We start from the raw sequence: 15,203 nt of genomic DNA on the forward strand, positions 1-15,203 counted from the left end.
CTGTGTCTAAGTATTTATATACTTATATTTGTTTTACATCTAAGCATACATATTTATATTAAATATACACCTGTGTACATGTGGGGGATCCCTTATTGTGTTTATACATGACCACACAGGGATATTATGCATTCATACACTTCACAAATATTTATTTGTTGAGCACCTACTTTGTCAAGCACTGTTCTAGATTTGGGGGATATTTCAATAAAAGTTAGACCAACGTTCTGCTCTCCTGAATCTTACGTGCTGTCACTTTTAGTATCCTTGACTTAGTGTTACTATTTGGGGTCAACAAGTACATCTGTGGCTTTATTATAGCCACATATAGGATTATTACAGGAGATAATATATAACTGGCATTTTTTCGAGCTCTAGTTTTATTGCTATCAATTATGGAGTGCAAGACACTTTTGTCTTGATCAATTCCCTTTGCTGTTTTATAAGTACAATCTTTATTGGGAAGTATCCTGTGGCATTTATGATTTCTGTTTTAGATTTTAATAAATATCTACAATATTACAGGCACATAAAATTCAAATAACTGTATAATTATTTCTCTTCTAAATTAATTTGTTCACAGGGAAGGTAGCACAGGAAATTCTGTACTCTGTATTTCTAGTTCCAGAACTCAAAGTCAATTTTTTTCTTGCGAGTAATCTCTGTTCATATCCATCATGCTCTGTTGTTTATTTAATTATGAAAATCATATAAGGCAGGTTGTAAAAACATATAAATGATAACAAGAATGTTAAAATTGGTGATAAAACAAAAGTGGAGACATGTAAGGGCATACCTATACAACTAAAATGCATTCCTGATCATGGATATTCTTAGCACTGTGTTAGTCCTTCTCAACCACAGTTGCAGATTAAAGTGATTTACGCAGCTCAAAAGTATAGATATCCAGACTCTTCACCCTTAAAATCTGACTTGACTGGTCCTTTGAGGTGGGGACTTTGCAAGGTTAGATTGTTAAGAATTTCAAAAGCAGCTCTAATCTACAGCCAAGGCAGGAGACCCTCAACCGTAGAGCTGTCTCTCAGTTTCTGAGATGATCAGGCTACTTAATTAACAATGTTTATAAGGTTAAGATAAGTATGACATTGTGGCCCTAGAACTAAGTAGGTTTTTCCTGGGGGATACTCATAGAAGGACACCCTGTGACATAATGAACCACATTCTCTCTGTAAAAACATCTGTAAAAGATATGATGAAAAGAACCATTGAGCTCTTTTTTTTATTATTTTTGTTTGTTTTTTAATGTTTACTTATTTTTCAGTGTGTGTGTGTGTGTGTGTGTGTGTGTGTGCGCGCGCGCAGGGGAGGGACAGAGAGAGAGACACACACAGAATCTGAAGCAGGCTCCAGGCTCTGAGCTGTCAGCACAGAGCCTGACATGGGGCTCGAACCTGCAGACCACAAGGTCATGACCCGAGCTGAAGTTGGACACCCAATCAATTGAGCCACCCAGATGCCCCTGAGCTCTTTTTTTATAATGATTCTGATTAGTGGCACTGCATTTTCCACTGCTATTAAATTTTCTCAACTACTGTGCTATTAAAAATAGAAAGAGAAAACATAAAATAGGTGTAAGCCTGTGGAAATGTACAGCACTGGAATTTACAACGTTATTACTTATGGCACATTTCTAGCAGACATGGATTGGATACAGACTAATTCTCACTGTATTGACTCTGCTATATTAAGCGAAAGGACACCCATCGTTAAATTAATGAGGGAAACAACCTATAAATGTAATTAGGGAGGAAAGAAGGGTAAAATTAAGCCCAATAAACGGTTAGAAAAGGGTTTATTTTTAGTAAAACTTGGACACTTTACAATAACGGCGATAATGTTTTTAAGCACCATTAATCTTTGTAAAGGGCTGATACCAGTGGAGACTGAAAACAGTTAAGTGCTGAAGCCTGATCTGTGTGTTTCAACCATAGTCTAAGAATTAGATTTTATGAATCTAACTAGTAACTTAAAAAAAATTTTTTTAATGTTTATTTATTTTTGAGAGAGAGAGAGAGACAGAGCATGAACGGGGGAGGAGCAGAGAGAGAGGGAGACACAGAATCTGAAACAGGCTCCAGGCTCCGAGCTGTCAGCACAGAGCCCGACGTGGGGCTCAAACCCACAAACTGCGAGATCGTGACCTGAGCCAAAGTCGGATGCTCAGCCATCTGAGCCACCCAGGCGCCCCTAACCTATTTGTAATCACTTAAAAGCATAAAGTTGAACAAAAATCAAAATGGCTGCACCACTGCTTCAGTGAAGCCAGAATTTAAAGTAACCTTTTTGTTTGTCTGGGAAAATCTTAGTCTAAAGGAGTCATGACCACTACACCAGCCCTGCAAGAGATCCTAAGAGAAACTCTGTGAGTATAAAGCAGGAAAGACTACAACAGACCAGAGGATATCACCATAAACATGGAATCTACAGGTAACACAATGGCACTAAATTTGTATCTTTCAATGATCACTCTGACTGTAAATCGACTAAATGCCTCAATCAAAAGGCACAGGGTATCAGAATGGATAAAAAACCAAGATCCTTCTATATGCTGCCTACAAAAGACTCATTTTAGACCTGAGGACACCTGCAGATTGAAAGTGAGGGGATGGAGAACTATCTATCATGCTAACGGAAGTCAAAAGAAAGTCAAAGTAACCATACTTATATCAGACAAGCTAAATTTTTAAACAAAGACTGGGGGTGCCTGGGTGGCTCAATTGGTGAAGCATCCGACTTCGGCTAAGGTCATGATCTCATGGCTTGCGGGTCTGAGCCCCACGTCGGTCTCTGTGCTGACAGCTCGGAGACCAGAGCCTGCTTTAGATTCTGTCTCAGTCTCTTCTCTGCCCCACACCCCCCCCCCCAACTCATGCACTGTTTCTCTTTTTCTCAAATATAAATAAACATTAAAAATGAATAAATGAATAAAATAATCATTAAAAAATAAAGACTGCAACAAGAGACGAAGAAAGGCATTATATCATAATTAAGGGGTCTATCCATCAAGAAGATCTAACAATTGTAAATATTTATACCCCCCCAACGTGAAACACCCAAATATATAAATCAATTAATCACAAATATAAGCAAACTTATTGCTAATAATACCACAATTGTAAGAGATTTTAATACTCCACTTATAGCAATGGACACATCACCTAGGCAGAAAATCAATAAGGAAACAATGGCTCTGAATGATACATTGGACCAGATGGACCTAACAGATATATTCAGAACATTTCATCCTAAAGCAGCAGAATACACATTCTTCTCGAGTGCACATGGAACATTCTCCAAAACAGATTACATATTAGGTCACAAAAAAGCCCTCAACGTGTACAAAAAGATTGAGATCATACCATGCACATTTTCAGATCACAACGCTACAAAACTTGAAATCAACCCCAAGAAAATAATTGGAAAGACCCCAAATATACGGAGGTTAAAGAACATCCTACTAAGAAGTGAATGGGTTAACCAGAAAATTAAATAAAAAATTAGAAAATACACGGAGACAAATGAAAATGAAAACATGATAGTCCAAACCCTCTGGGATGAAGCAAAGGCAGTCCTAAGAGGAAAATACACTGCATTTCAGGCCTATCTCAGGAAGCAAGAAAGGTCCTAAATGTAGAACCTAACCTTACACCTAAAGGAGCTAGAAAAGGAGGAGCAAATAAAGCCCAAAGCTAGCAGAAGAAAGGAAACAATAAAGATTACAGCTGAAATAAATGATATAGAATCCAAAAAACCAGAACAGATCAATGAAACTAAGAGCTGGTATTTTGAAAGAATAAACAAAATTGGTAACCCCCAGTCTAGCCAGACTTCTCAAAAAAGAAAAGAGAGGGGACCCAAATAAATAATATCACAAATGAAAGAAGAGAGATCACAACCAACACCATAGAAATGAAAATAATTATAAGAGAATACTATAAAAAATTATATGCCAAAAAACTGGACAATCTGGAAGAAATGGACAAATTCCTAGACCCTCACACACTACCAAAACCCAAATGGGAAGAAATAGAAAATTTGAACAGACCCATAAGCAGCAAACACATTGAATTGGTTATCAAAAATCATCCGACATATAAGAGTCCTGGGCCAGATGACTTCCCAGATATTTAAAGAAGAATTAATACCTATTCTTCTCAAACTGTTCTAAAAAATAAAAATAGACGGAAAGGTTCCAAACTCATTCTATGAAGCCAGCATTACCTTGATTCCAAAACCAGACAAAGACCCCACTAAGAAGGAGAATTACAGGTCAATATCCTTGATAAACCTGGATGCCAAAATTTTCAACAAGATGCTAGCAAATCGAATTCAACAGTACATTAAAAGAATTATTCACTATGATCAAGTGGGATTTATTCCAGGGTTGCAGGGCTGGTTCAGTATTCACAAATCAATCAACATGATACACCACATTAATAGAAGAAAGTGTAGGAACCATTTGATCTTATCAATAGATGTAGAAAAAGCATTGACAAAATGTAGCATCCTTTCTTGATAAAAGCCCTCAAGAATGTTGGGATAGAAGGAACACACCTTAACATCATTATAGCCATATATAAAAGGCCCACAGCTAATATCATCCTTAATAGAAGAAAACTGAGAGCTTTCCCCTTAAGATCGGGAACAAAACAGGGATGTCCTCTCTCACCACTGTTGTTCAACATAGTGTTGGAAGTCCTAGATCAGCAATCAGACAATGAAATGAAAGAAAAGGCATCCAAATTAGCAAATATGTCAAACTTAATCTTCACAGATGACACGATACTCTACATGAAAAACTGAAAGACTCCACCAAAAAATTGCTACAGCTGATAATAATTTAGCAAAGTCACAGGATATAAAATCAATGCACAGAAATTGGTTGCATTTCTATACACTGGAAACGGAGAAGCAGAAAGATATATCAAGGAATCGATCCCATGTACAATTGCACCAAAACCCATAAAATACCCAGGAATAAACCTAACCAAAGAGGTAAAAGATCTGTACACTGAAAACTATAGGAAGCTTATGAAAGAAACTGAAGGAATGGAAAAAACATTCTATGCTCATGGGTTGGAAGAACAAATATTGTTAAAATGTCGATAATACCCAAAGCAATCTACACATTCAATGCAATCCCTGTCAAAATAACACCAGCATTCTTCACAGCGCTAGAACAAACAATCCTAAAATTTGTATGGAACCAGAAAAGACCATGAATAGCCAAAGTAATGTTGAAAAGGAAAACCAAAGCTGGAGGCATCATAATCCCAGATTTTAACCTGTATTACAAAACCATAATCATCAAGACAGTATGGTATTGGCACAAAAACAGACACAGATCAATGGAACAGAATAGAGAACCCAGAAATTGCCCCACAAACATATGGCCAACTAATCTTTGAAAAAGCAGGAAAGAATATCCAATGGAAAAAAGAGTCTCTTCAGTGAATGGTGTTGGGAGAACTGGACAGCAACATGCAGAAGAAGGAACCTGGACCACTTTCTTACACCTGGACCACTTTCTTACACCATACACAAAAATAAACTAAAAATGGACGAAAGACCTAAATGTGAGACAGGAAACCATCAAAACCCTAGAGGAGAAAACAGGCAGCAACCTCTTTGACCTTGGCTGCAGCAACCTTCTTACCAGACATGTCTCCAGAGGCAAGGGAAACAAAAGCAAAAATGAACTATTGGGACCTCGTCAAGATAAAAAGCTTCCTTACAACAAAGAAATCAATCAATAAAACTAAAAGGCAGCCAATGGAATGGGAGAAGATATTTGCAAATGACATATTGCAAAAAGGGTTAGTATCAAAAAGCTATAAAGAACTTACCAAACCCAACACCTGAAAAGCAAATAATCCAGTGAAGAAATGGGCAGAAGACATGAATAGACACTTCTCCAAAGAAGACATCCAGATGGCTAACAGACACATGAAAAGACGCTCAACATCACTCATCATCCGGGAAATACAAATCAAAACCACACTCAGATACCACCTTATCGGTCAGAATGGGTAGAAGTAACAACTCAGGAAACAACAGATGTTGTCAAGGATGTGGAAAAAGGGGAACCCTCTTGCACTGCTGGTGGGAATGCAAATTGGTGTAGCCACTCTGGAAAATAGTGTGCAGGTTCCTCAAAAAATTAAAAATAGAACTACCCTACAACCCAGCAATTGCACTCCTAGGAATTTATCCAAAGGTAGAGGTGTGTTGATTCAAAGGGGCACATGCACCTCAATGTTTATAGCAGCACTATCAACAATAGCCAAATTATGGAAAGAGCCCAAATGTCCATAGACTGATGAATGGATAAAGAGGATGTGGTGTGTGTGTGTGTGTGTATAGTGTGTATATATATATATATATATATATATATATATACACTATATAGTATATATATATATATCAAAATATATATGATATATATATATGATATATGATATATATACACAAAATATACTATATATATATACATATATATACAAATATACAAAATATATATATACAAAATATATGATATATATATATATACATATACATGCATGTGTGTGTATAGTATATATGTGTGTGTATATATATGGTATATGTGTATATATACACAATGGAATACTACTCAGCAATGAAAAAGAACGAAATCTTGCCATTTGCAACAACATGGATGGAACTGGAGGGTATTATGCTAAGCGAAATTAGTTAGTCAGAGAAAGACAAATATCACATGATTTCACTCATACGTGGAATTTGAGAAACTCAACAGATGAACATAGGAGAAGAGAAGGAAAAATAAAATAAGATAAAAACAGAGGGAGGCAAACCGTAAGAGATCCTTAAATACAGAGAATAAACTGAGGATTGCTGGAGGGGAGGGCTGTGGGGGTGATTAAAGAGGTGACTGGCATTAAGGAGGGCACTTGTTGGGATGAGCACTGAGTGTCGTATGTAAGCGATGAATCACTGGGTTCTACTCTTGCAGCCAAGACTACACTGCACGTTGAGCAATTTGAATATCAATAAAAAAATTTTAAGTAAGCTTTTGATTGCTCTCTTCCACAAAGCTCCCCTCTTCCCTTCTCTGCCTCTGTCTCAGGAACCTGGCACCACCCTAGAAAAGACTAACAAGGCTGGCAGTGCTTCTACAACTCCTGTTGAAACTGACTAGCTCCTGCATTTCCCTATTAACCCCCGGGCCCCTCCCTCCCCGGGCTTGCAGGTTTTGAAGATCACAGGCTGCTGCAGCCGCCTTTACCTAGCAAAGCAATAAAGCGACTGTTCCTCTTTATCTGGAACTCTGCCTCTGCGTTCTATTTTGGCTCCGAAGCACGGAGGTCAGTTTTCGACAACACACTCCTACATCTTTTGATGTCAGGGAGAAAGGATTCCTGGCAAAACCAATTAAAAAGCTAAGATTGTTTGGACGCATTAAATGCTCACCGTTAAGATCACGAAAACCAGCCTGTAGAAGTTTAATATTGTGACCTTCAAAAGGGCATATGCTACCATACAGAAATCACCATCCTTACTCATCGATGACTAGGGGATCCATTATCAGTGGTCTTATGCCTGAAGACGGGTCACTGATCATCTCCAGCACCACTGTTTCCATGCTGCTGTGAACCTGCTGTCCAGCCTGAATTGTGAGCACTAGCCACCCCCCCTTCCCCACCCCCAGTGTCCAGTGTTTCAGGAGAATGGGGTTAGAAACCCAGATTGGAAAGGTTGCCACACCTTAATGTCAGATTTTTTTTTTTGTTTTACAAAATGTTTGCTGTAAAAGATATTGCCAGTATCTTCACATTTGTAAAAGTAATGAGATCTCAAAATCTATGCTAAAAATTATTTTCATTTCCACAAAAATCTGGAGTAAAAGCCTATTAAGCCACCCTAACACTTTTGGAGACTACGGCTGGTTACTGAAAGTCCACGTGCTTGGAGATTTTAGACTCTTGAGAGAAATGATGAGTTAAACTCTTGGTACAGGTGATAAGAATGCGGACTATCAGGACTGAAATTTTTGGGCAAAGGAGAGACAAGTGTGCCATGTTTTGCAAGGTGAACATCTAAGTTGGGAGGGACATTTTCTGGAAATCAAAAAGTGGAAAACAAACCATAACATTCTTTTGGCCTACCATTTTGTTATTATTATTATATTTTTTTCAATGTTTATTTATTTTTGAAAGAGAGACAGAGAGAGAGAGAGAGAGAGAGAGAGAGAGAGAGACAGAGTGAGAGAGACAGAGTGTGAGTGGAGAAGGGGCAGATAGAGAGAGAGGGAGACACAGAATGTGAAGCAGGCTCCAGGCTCTGAGCCATCAGCACAGAGCCTGATGCAGGGCTCAAACTCACGAACCGCGAGATCACGACCTGAGCTGAAGTTGGACGCTTAACCGACTGAGCCACCCACTCAGGCGCCCCATTGTTATTATTATCTTTAAATTTTTACTGTTATTTAAAAAGTTGAATGTTACTCTTAAAATTTTTTTTTTAAATAGAATGCTTTTCTGTGTGACAGTGTCACAGGACACTTAAATATGCTTGAATCCAGATCTGTGTGAGGAGTTCAGAAGGGAAAGATCCAGACTACTCAGTGGCAGCCTGATAAGTAACCACATATATAAACACAAACCAGTGTGGACGCTGACCACAGCATTAGCAAACATAAATACAAGAAATGAGTGAAGACAAATACCAGAGACAAACGGCAAAAAATTGAATCAACTGAAGGCCACTGATTCACTAATGAGAAAGGAAGTATTGGGGAAAAAACAGCAGGAAAAATCATAAAACCACTAAAAACGATGCGTTCTCTTCTTTTCTCAAGAAAAACGAAAGGGAGCACGAGGTACTGGTGAGCCAGTGTATTACTGCTCCATAGGTCTCAGAATTAAAGACGACGTCCCTGTTGTCAGTCATCCCAGCCCTGGTCCTCCCCCCGGGGTGTCTGGCCTCTGGCTCATCTGCTCTCGCGTCTTGCAAGATTACAGTCAAATGTCGGCTGGAGCTGTGGTTTCCTCCGAGGCTGGACGGGAGCAGGGGAGGAAAATCTGCTTCTGAGCTCCATGGCAGTCACACTCTGTTCCACACAAATTCCAGAGTGAGGGCTTCTGTGTATTGTTGCCCACAGGATGGAGGCTGTCCTAGTCTGCTTCCCATGTGGTCCTCTCTGTAGGCCAGACCCTAACCTACAGCTTGTTTCTTAAAAGTGTTCAAGGGAAAGAGTCCCCTGGCAAGATGGAAGCTACAGTCCTTTGAAACACGATCAGGTACGTGTGATCAGGGAAACTCCCCCCGCCTTTGCTGCTTGTTTATAAAGGCAAATCACAGGACACACCTACAGTCAAGCAAGGGGATTATGCACAAAGGATTCACAAAGGTCATCAGATTCACAAACACTAATAGTCTAGGATTATGGGCCACCTTAGAGTCTGTCCATTGCATACATGGAGGGAAAACTTTCAATAAAGTGTTAACAAACCTAAACAGCAGTATGTGGAAAGGACTATACACTATGCCTGATGGGGTTCATCTCAAGAATGGAAGATTGGTCTAACATTAGAAAACAGAGAATATTAATTCTCTCCATTGACAATATGAAGTAGAAAAATCATATGACATCTCAGTAAATGCACTGACATAATTCCACTTTCATTAGTGATAAAAGCTGTCTGCCTAATAAGAATAGAAGTAGTCTTTTTCGATGTAGTAAAGGGCATCTAGGAAAAATGTATAGCTTATATCACAATTAACGGTGACAAACTGGATGCTTCCCAGGGAAGAACAGAGGCAAAGCAAAAATTTTTTACTCCCAGAACTTCTGTTCATCATTGTACTAGAAATCTTAGCCAATACAACAAAGCAAGCACAAGAAGTAAGAACCATAAAAATGGGGAGGGGAGGAGTACAATTTTCATTCACACATGATATGATATTATATCTATATCTATATCTATATCTATATCTATATCTATATCTATATCTATATCTATCTATATATGCATATAGTGGTTTTATGATTTTTCCTGCTGGTTTTTCCCCAATACTTCCTTTTTCGTTAGTGAATATATATATATATATATATATATATATATATATATATATATACACACATGTATACTTATATATATATGTGTATATATATATACATATATGTATGTATATTTCTAGTAGTTTTGTAATATTTTTCTTAGGATTTTGTATATATAATATATATGCGTATATATAATATATATAATATATACAAAATCCTAAGAAAAATATTACAAAACTACTAGAAATATACATACATTTATGTATATATGTATATAAAATGTATACAAAATCCTAAGAAAAATATTGCAAAACTACTAGAAATTTTAAGTTAATTTAGCAAGATCACAAGAAGAAACTCAATATAAAAACAAAGTGTTTCTTTGTGTTAGCAATGAACTATCAGAAATTTTAAAAAGATCCATTCACAATATGAGCAAAAATAAAATACTTGGAGATTAGTTTAATAAAAGAGACACAAGGCATGTTCATGAAAGCATTTCTGAAAGAGTAAGGAGGACAAAATAAGTAGAGAGATATACCATGTTCATGGACTATAAGGTGCAATAATACTAAGATTTTAATTTCCCCCAAACTTATCTGTGGGTTCAATGCAACCCTAACCATAATTTCAGCAGAAATTTTTGTAAAAAATTGACAAGCTAATTTGATATTTATGTAGAAATGCAAAAACCTACATAAGCTAAAACATTTTTGAAAGTGAAGAAAAGTCAGAGAAGTCATGGCACATGATTACCAGATACAACAATAATTAAGACAGCATGGGAAAAATAGGCAAATAGATCAATGGAACAAAATAGGTCATCCAGAAGATGAGTCACACTTAGTTCTGTTGTGGAACTGGGTGGCTGACCCTGGATTCAGTCCTGTGACTTGCTTTAGCCAACAGGAAGTTAGCAAATGTGATGCTAACAGAAGAAAAGGACATGCCAATTATGCTCGCTCACCTTGGCACCTCTGTCAAGAGAGCTTGCTCAAGCTAGTCTGAGAGAAGATGAGGGAGGGACACAGGGCCCAGATACTCCCAGATACTGCCCTGTCCCAGAGCCAGTCAATAGCTGGACATGTGAATGAGCCATCTAAGAAAACAGCTCAGCTGAGACCAGTTGAAATTGCAAACTCACAAAGCCATGACTTTTATAAAAGCTTACGGTTTTGAGGTGGTTTGTTAATACGGCATCATTTTTCAGTGGATAACTGATGTACTTATAACTTATTTGCCTCAAAATTTCACCTCAAAGGACTTCTCATTCATTTTAAGAAATTGCTAGTGATGGGGCGCCTGGGTGGCGCAGTCGGTTAAGCGTCCGACTTCAGCCAGGTCACGATCTCGCGGTCCATGAGTTCGAGCCCCACGTCAGGCTCTGGGCTGATGGCTCAGAGCCTGGAGCCTGTTTCCGATTCTGTGTCTCCCTCTCTCTCTGCCCCTCCCCCGTTCATGCTCTGTCTCTCTCTGTCCCCAAAATAAATAAAAAACGTTGAAAAAAAATTAAAAAAAAAAAAAGAAATTGCTAGTGTTACTGAAGGATGTGTGTGTGTATTGTGTATGTTCTGGTTGGGAAGTTTGGTAATTCATATTATGGATTTTGATTTTTTTTCTCCACTTTGGTAGCTCAGTCAACTTTTCTAGTAACGAAGCAAGTGCTGCTCCAAGATCTCAGATATCAGATATGAACTGTAGAGCGTATTATGTGTAAATATTTGGATTTTAGTAAAATTTCCTAGATATTAGTCGGATTTGTTTTTACCAAATTCCAGTATTCTTATCAGATTGCTTCTAATTTATGCAAGAAAATGGTATTTATCCAACAGGAGAGTTTCCATCAGATGGCAGTTGACATTTCCGTTCATGATCGAGACTTTTTTTTTGAAATGTGGGATCTGTACACTTATTGCCTCTCAGATTCTGTTAAAAAAGTCATGAGATCATGACCAGAGCCGAAGTCAGATGTTTAAGTGACTGAGGCACCCAAGCGCCCCCAAAATGTGTCTATTCTTACATTTCTCTTTTAGCATTTTCTTCTTAAAGCCTGCTGGTGACATTCCAAAAGATATTTTTTTAACCACATATTTTAATTTTAGAAACTGTGATAGGAATTTTGGGAAACGACATGACCTCTCTGAGCTGCAACTGACTATATTAGAATCCTAAATGGTACTACATGATGGGAAAGAATTCCAAAAGTAACCTCAAAGAATGTATGACATCCAGGAATAATCTTATTCTTTTTTGGGGGGGGAATAATCTTATTTTTGAGATTATTTCATGACCTGAGATTTGTTCAGAGACTGAAAACAAAGAGGTGCCTGGAGAGGTGCCTGGGTGGCTCAGTCGGTCAAGTATCCGACTTCAGCTCAGGTCACAATCTCACGGTTCATGGGTTTGAGCCTTGCGTCGGGCTCTGTGCTGACAGCTCAAGAGCCTGGAACCTGCTTCGGATTCTGTGTCTTCCTCTCTCTCTGCCCTTCCCCCACTCATGTTTCTCTCTCTCTCTGTCTTTCCCTCAAGAATAAATAAACATTAAAAAAATATTTACAAAATTGAAAATAAAGCTATGGACTAAACCCACAATTTGCCTCAGTGGGGTAAATTGAATGTCAACTTAAACTTTATTTTTTTCCACTCTATTGAGATATAATTAATTTATAGTAAACTACACATACTTAAATTGCAAACTTTGAAAAATTTTGACAGAAGTATGCACTGTGAAACCATCACTGTAATCAAGATACCAAACACTTGCATCTACCTCAAAAGTTACTTCAGGCCCCTGGGCCATCTCTCCCTCTCTCCAACCCTGTTCCAACAATCAATGATCTGTTCTCTGTCATGAGGGATTAGACTGCATTTCCTGAAATCTTAACAAAATTCAATCATAGAGCAGCAGTAGTGTTCTGTGTCTTCTTTCACTCAGCCTGGTTATTTTGAGATCCATCTACGTTGTTGTATGTATCTTTTTTTTTTTAATGTTTCCTTTATTTTTGAGAGACTGAGAGAGACAGAGTGCAAGCGGGGGAGGGGCAGAGAGGGGGAGACACAGAACTCGAAGCAGGCTCCAGGCTCTGAGTTGTCAGCACAGAGCCCGACGTGGGGCTTGAATCCACAAGCTGTGAGTTCATGACCTGAGTTAAAGTCGGATGCTTAACTGACTGAGCCACCCAGGTGCCCCCGTTGTTGTATGTATCTAAAGGTTGTTGCATATTGGGACACCTGAGTGGCTCAGTGGATTAAGTACCTTGACTCTTGATTCCGGTTCAGGTCATGATCCCAGGGTCGTGGGATTGAGTCCGTATCAGGCTCTGGGATGACAGCATGGAGCCTGCTTGGGATTCTCTCTCTCCCTCTCCCCCGCTTGTGCATGTGCTCTCTCTCTCTCTCTCTCTCCCTCTCTCTCAAAATAAATAAATAAACATTAAAAAACGTTGTTGCAAATGATTACTGAGTGGTTTTTAACAGAATGAATATACTATGTTTTGTTTACCTATAAGTCTACTAATGGATATTTGGGATGCTTCCAGTGTTTGGCTATTACAAATACAGCTGCTATGAACAGTCGTGTAATAAGTCCTTTTATAAACATTTCCTTCTTTCTTGGGTAAATACCCAGCAATGAAAGGGCTGTTTCTTATGGTGAGTGTATGTTTACCTTGTTTAAGAACATGTCAAACTGTTTCCAACCTCACCCACAGTGTATGAGAGAGTCAGGGTTCTACAACATCAGGTCAGCTCTTCTGGCCATTCTAGAAGGTGGCTGGTGGTATCTGACTGTGGTTTGAGTTTGCATTTCCCTACTGACTGATGATATTCATCATCCTCTTGTGTATTTTGTGGGTTTTTACGCATTTGGTGGTATTTTTGTACCTTATTATGTGAAGGACTGTTCAATATTTTGTCCATTTTAACTGGGTCATTTGTTTTCCTGTTACTGAATTGTAAGAATTCTTTTTTTTTTTTAATGTTTATTTTTGAGAGAGAGAGCGAGTGAGCGAGACAGCACAAGCATGAGGTAGTTGAAGGGCAGAGAAAGAGGGGGACAGATGATCTGAAGTGGGCTCTGTACTGACAGCAGAGAGCCCAATGTGGGGCTCGAATTCACAAATCACAAGATCATGATGTGAGCTGAAGTCAGACACTTTATTTATTTAAAAAATTTTTTTAAAAATGTTTATTCATTTCTGAGAGAGGGACAGAGCATGAGCAGGGGAGGGGCAGAGAGAGAGAGGGAGACACAGAATCCTAAGCAGGGTCCAGGCTCTGAGCTGTTAGCACAGAGCTCAACATGGGGCTCGAACTCATAAACCATGATTTCATGACCTGAGCCGAAGTTGGAAGCTTAACTGACTGAGCCACCCAGGCACCCCTGAAGTCAGACACTTTAAACCAACTGAACCACCAGGCACCCCTAAATTGGAAGGATTCTTTATATAATCTAGAGAGTAGTCCTATGTTTGACAGTTGTATTGCAAATATATTCTCATGCTGTTCATTCCCTTTTTATTTTGATGGTATGGTTTTAATTCTTTTGAAGAAAAATAGTTTTAATTTTAATAAAGTTCAAGCCATCAATTATTTTTTCTTGTGAGATTCAGGTGTGTGTGTGTGTGTGTGTGTGTGTGTGTGTGTGTTTACCCAAAATCCTACAATTTTTATCCTCTCTTACATATTCTTTTAGATATTTTAGTTTTGGATTTTTTATTAATATCTGCCATCCATTCCATGTTTTTAAATGTGTGGTTATGAGTCAAGGGTCTATGTCTAATGCGCTGGTCTTGTTTGTCAAAATGACATTCTACTTTTCATTGAATTGCCTTGGGATCATTGCCAAAAGTAAATTTACCATATACGTGTAGGTCAACTTCTAAATGGGTGGTTCTGACACGGGGGGCAATTTTGTAGACCTCTTGGGCATCCCTCGTTAGATTTATTCTCAGGCATTTCATGGTGTCTTGTCCTATTTTTTAAAAAGAAATCTTGGATAAATGGTTAAAGTTATAGATGAAACTAAGAGTGGGCACATGGATAGTCCACATATATGGATTTAACAAATATGTTTGTCCTGATTTCTTTTTTTAAATTTTTTTTAATGCTTATTTATTTTTGACCGAGAGAGAGAGAGAGA

This window comes from Puma concolor, chromosome B4 (assembly GCF_028749965.1).
Source record: "Puma concolor isolate L17-30 chromosome B4, mPumCon1.1.hap2, whole genome shotgun sequence".
Classification (NCBI taxonomy): Eukaryota; Metazoa; Chordata; class Mammalia; order Carnivora; family Felidae; genus Puma; species Puma concolor.